This window comes from Aricia agestis, chromosome 12 (assembly GCF_905147365.1).
Source record: "Aricia agestis chromosome 12, ilAriAges1.1, whole genome shotgun sequence".
Taxonomy (NCBI): Eukaryota; Metazoa; Arthropoda; class Insecta; order Lepidoptera; family Lycaenidae; genus Aricia; species Aricia agestis.
The window spans coordinates 14304591-14310631 of record NC_056417.1 but is presented as its reverse complement, the minus strand read 5'-3'; positions in this window follow the sequence as shown (position 1 = coordinate 14310631).

Sequence of the window (6041 nt, the reverse complement as noted above, 5' to 3'; positions counted from 1 at the left end):
TTTGTTTTTTTTCTACGTCTATTAATTAAACTAATTTTAAGTGACTAGTTACAGGAAAGTTGCAGAAAAAAAAACATCTAAATCTTAAGTTCACGTATGACTTAGCCGGTTTTTATTCGCAAACTTAATTTTTTAGACCTCTGTTAGGATATTGATTCACTCTTCACCTTGAGCAGTTTTTCGTACAACTAAAACTAATACAATGTCGCACTACAAATAGCCCGGAACCCGGTTTCCGGATAGGAGTTGAGGGGTTAATAGATAAGTATGCAAATATATACAGCATGACTGGTGAGACATGTTCAATACTTAAGGAGAGTACTCAATACCAGGGTTGCCAGATTGGGCGACAAGTAGCCAATTGGGCTATTTTGCGGTCCTCCGCGGCTACAAAAAATCTGGAATGGCGACTTATCGCCTGTTGGGCGACACGGTTTTTTACTTATCGCCTATTGGGCTACTGCCTACTATTGTATTTTCGTGAACGCGGCCATAATATCAACGAACGCAGCGATGCGTTGTCTATGCGCGGCCACTTTCACTCATAATCTGTGGTTCGCCGCGTGGGTGGCTGTTGAATATCATTCTGTTCAGGAGCAGAGAGAGCTCCGGTAGGAGTGTTAGTGTTCTGTGAGAGAGAGGCAGTAGATATCATAGATAATCTACACTAATATTATAAATGCGAAAGTATCTCTGTCTGTCTGTCTGTCTCGCTTTCACGCCAAAACTACCGAACCGATTGTAATGAAATTTTGTATACAGATAGTCTAAAGCCTGAGAAAGGACATAGGCTACTTTTTTACTGGAAAAAAGGGTTGTAAGAGGGTGAAAATACGAAAATTTTTTCAAATTAAATTAGTTCCAAAAATTCATACTAGATGGCGCCTTACGTCTCTTACATCGCGCTAACGCTTGCCCAACATCTTTCTATAAGAGGTGGTATCATCGTGAATTTGAGTTTCGATTTTTTTCGATTGTTATTTCTTTTTTACATTATTTAATAAGTCAGTACTTTATATTATATTATATATACAGTGACGTAACCTTAAACCTATCAATGATAAATAGTTTATGGGTAAAGTTGTGTAATTGGAGGGCTAAATAAGCTTTAAAATTTGGCATAATATATTATAAAGTTTAATTAAAAAAAATGAAATATTATGTGCACACTGCACAGCTGTTTTTATTTAAGGGGAACCAGGGTTTTTTTTATAAAAGCTATTGACACCAATTTTGTTGACATCGCGCGCTATAAACTGAAGTCCACGCGGACGAAGTCGCGGGCAACAGCTAGTACATATATATACTGAGTAGATATGTTGGATCGTAATTTGCTCGACACCATCCAACTTTTTGCAGCAGATGACGATTAATATGCATAAAACATTTTTTTTTTGTAAATACATAATTTTAAAATAAATACTATGAATTATAGATTTTCATTGCTAAATGTCACTTTTATAGTTGGGAAAAAAACCCCAAAAAATAAAAACAACTCGTTACCACTAATGCAAATTTACAAGTATCCAATTAAACCAAGAATCTTATCAAAAATCAAAAAAAATCAAATCAAAAATTGTTTTATTTCTGAATAAATTTAAAATAAATGTTTTCAGAAAGTCCTACATGATGCCTACCACCGGTTCGGGAACTAACCCGGCGAGAAGAACCGGCGTAAGAAACTCGCACGGGGCCCACTTTTTTACCAAAAAAAGTGAGAAAAAAATTAATCTTTTAAAATAAAGTTTACAATTTTGTAACTAAATATTATATACAATATCCACATACATAATTGTAAGTCCTATAATAATGAAGAAGTAGCCTTGCAAGAAGCCATCCTACTCCCAAGGTGTGCCATCGTTTATGAAATCATTGACCTTATAATAGGCTTTGGCACACAAACGTTCTTTAACTACTTTTTTAAATTTATTAATGGAAAGATTTTGAACGTTTTCTGGGATTTTGTTGTAAAGGCGTATACATTGACCTTTAAAAGATTTACTGACTTTACTAAGTCTGATCACCGGCATATCTAGCTTGTGCTTATTTCTAGTATTCCTAGAGTGAATGTCACTTTTAACTTTAAATTTACTTATATTTTTTCTAACATATATTACATTATCCAAAATGTATTGAGAAGCAACAGTTAGAATACCAATTTCTTTAAATTTATCTCTCAGAGATTCTAAAGCAGACATTTTATAAATAGAACGTATGGCTCGCTTCTGCAGCACAAATATTGTATTAATGTCGGCAGCCTTTCCCCATAAAAGGATTCCATATGTTATATTATATAAGCTTCTTGAATTAAACGAAGCAAGTCTCCTTAAAATATTGATAAAATTACATGTAAATACATAACTCTAATGTAATAGAACAGTAGCATATAATATTATTCATACGTTTTATTGACATTACGTTTAATTACCGTGTTTCTTTTTTATTGGGCTACTTTGGGCTATCTTTTTATCGCGAAGTGGCGATTTGATCGGTCTTTGATCTGGCAACCCTGCTCAATACTCGATTCTCATTATAATTATGTAACAAAATTAGGTACTTACTTAATTTTTGACCAAATTTCATTTATTAAAAAAAAATGTATATTTTATTAAATCGCTATGAAAAGTACCAATTAAATGAGGACATAACGTGATGATATGCGACGTCTTCGTTTGCACCGGGCGGTCGGTTCTACGACTACCCTCGAGTTGTCCAATATTTGTGTTCCAATACACTGAAAGTCAGTAGGTTCACTGCGACACACAACACTAACTGTATCCGGGTTTACACTTATAGACACGGGTGACACACGCGGTTTGCACTTATTGATTCCACTGGATTCCAGGCGGGCGACAATTTAAATCCGTCCTCACGATTGAAATTTTTGTACTTTTTAATTTCAATGGCTTCACGTATTACTCTCGTGTGGTAATTACGATCCGTAGAGAGGATTTTAGGGTCGTGTAGCTCCATCCAGTGATTAGTCCCCATATCAAGCAGATGTTCTGCTACCGCGGATTTAGTTGTCTGGCGATTTTTCACTGCGGCTATGTGCTCTTTCACTCTTTCGCCAATAGTCCGTTTCGTTTGGCCAATGTACGAACTACCACAGCTACAATCTATTTTATAAACCCCAGGAGTTTGGAAAGGTAAGGAATCCTTTGGTGACCGAAGTACTTGTGATATTTTACGTAACGGAGTATACACAGTCTTAATGGAGTATTTCCTCAGCTCTGTTCCAATTTTGTCCGTTACGCCTTTGACGTATGGTAAAAATGCTGCTTGACGGTTCACCTCTGGATACCTCGTTTTCTCCTTCTGTCTTCTCAATCCCCTCGACACCTTATACCCGTTACGTCTAAGTACCTCCTGAACATGTGTTAGCTCCTTGGGCAAATGTTCAGGGTCACAAAGGTTATGAGCTCTGTTTGTTAATGATGATATAACAGATTGAAGATGCCGAGGATGATGGTGAGAAGATGCGTGTAGATATCTGTCAGTGTGTGTAGGTTTTCTGTACACAGTGTGGGATAATGTACCATCCTCCTTCACTTTGATCTCCACATCCAAAAATGCGAGGCATCTGTTTTTCTCCATCTCGTAGGTGAACTTTATTTTTGGATGGATTGAGTTAAGGTAATTAACATACTGTTCTATTTCCTGTTGACCTCCATTAATAATGCAAAAAACATCAACGTACCTCTTCCAAAGCTTCACAGTACATGGTCCAGTAGCTAAAGCTAGGTCTTCAAAGTGCTCCATCCAGATATTTGCAATTATCGGTGCCAGAGGGCTACCCATTGCAACGCCATCGATCTGGAGGTAGTACTGATATCTGAAGAGAAGGTAATTACCGTCCAAACAGTGTTCAATGAGAACAATATATTCCTTAGGCAACTCATGGTCACACAGCTTGTTTTTAATCACCTCGATGCAATCCTTGAGTGGAACGTTAGTAAAAAGTGACTCAACGTCGAAACTCACCATGGTATCTCCGGGTTCCAACCTCATACTCTTCACTATGTCCCTGAAATGGACCGAATAATAAGTCGCGTTAAGTCCCGATTAAATTTTTTTAATTATAATGCAACGCGAAAGTTTAAAATGTTAGTCACATTACTTATTCATGAAACAATATTTTCCTTAATTACTACTAATTTTGTGACATATTGGTAGCGATATGTTAATAACAAACGACGACTTATAAACATTAACGTATTTCGGTCTGTCCGTCCGTCTGTCTGTCCGTCTGTCCGTCTGTCTGTCCGCGGTTTTTCTCAGAGACTATGGGGCCTACAAAGCCATAATTCGGCATGAATGCGCATATTAATGATGCCAACAAAATGGTATATAATTTTGTTGGCGTCTTTAAAAAACATTTGTAATATAGTACAATCCTACAATCAAGCGGGGATGATTTTTTTTTCGCATCCACCCCACTGTATAGGGTGTCGTTGGATAGGTTTTTTTTAAAATATTATGAGTATTCAAAGATCATTTTCCGATTTAGGGATCTATTTGTGAAAAAAGAAGTTTTAAAGTGGAAAATATGCTGAATTTTAACTATCACGGCTAAGAACACTTTATAAGTTATTGAGTAATAGTCGATCGACTAAAAAAAAAGAATTCGGAAAAGTATAAAGGAGCTTTTCGTTCAAAGGAATTTGAACGAAAAACTCTTTTAACTGAGATGATGTTGTTAGCGTGTTAGTAGAGTAAAACACGTTATAAATGTACAATGAACATTCATTGACATACAAAAATTATCAGAAACTAGCGGTATTACGGAACCCTATATTGTGCGTGGCCCGATTCAAACTTGGTCGGTTTTTTTTTCTGGACTAAATCGGACTAAATCCATCACACACACACACATTTTTGTTTTTTCTTCAGAAAAAAAGTTCTTACAATAATCTAAATTAAGGAACCACATATACATAATATTAAACAACTAAAATTTTGGAATTATTTATATTTCACAACCAACATTAAGTTACGTAGTCACAACTTTAAATGTAATTAACAATATTGATTTCTTTGTTCAATAAATATCTATAAGTAATAATAAATATTATAGTTTTAAAAACTTTATCAGAAAACAATAATTAACAGCACAAAACAATTGAATAATATGATATAAATAACAATAAAATAATGTGTAATGAAATGTTCTTACAGAATAAATTACACATGGCACCTATTTTTAATTTAATTACTATTTTATAACATTGAGTTAAAATTACAATATAATATATCTTTATCTTCATTCTGATTTCTGGAACTTCTTAAATTATTTTGTAGATAACACTAAAATAATTTAGGAAACCGTCACTGTTACAAAAGCGTATTTTAATATTATATTTAAAATTATAAATGCTTGGAACTTGTAATTAAATATTAAATAAACAAAAATATAGAACAGGGGCTCCCAAATTATGTTCTCACCAAAACATAAGTGGTTGTGTTTCACTAGTTACAACAAGAGACAAAGAATTGAATTTCAAGTTATGTATTATCTGTTTCTTACTATAGATACGAGAGTTTTTATACCCACTATTAATTAAGAGCGGGCTGTCAAATTTTGCTGTGTTTTCTAATAAGTATTACGATCCCGGAAGACGATTGATTTAAATGAAATTGAGATTTATTTAATCATTGTATATTCATTTGATATTTAGCTAACCGAAAACACGATTCACTTATTTTGACTCGATAGCTTTATTTTTCGAAATTATGAATCTATCTGGGCTTTTAACAAATATCTGTTACACTTATTGAGTTACTATCATTAAATAACTTGCAGTACTACAATCACATACTTTATAAAATAATAGCTAAAGGAAATATTAGAGTTGTCTTTAATTTTTAAGTAATCATCAAAAACTTTTTTAGGACTTACGACCTTTAGTTTCGTGATATAATGCGGGAACCGTTGTTACGCGATATTGTTCACTATTAGCTGCAGCGTAAAGCACTTTGCCCTGGAGCACGATTCATGGAATCATTGTATCACGATTGGAGGATAGCGGTGTGTGTAGGCG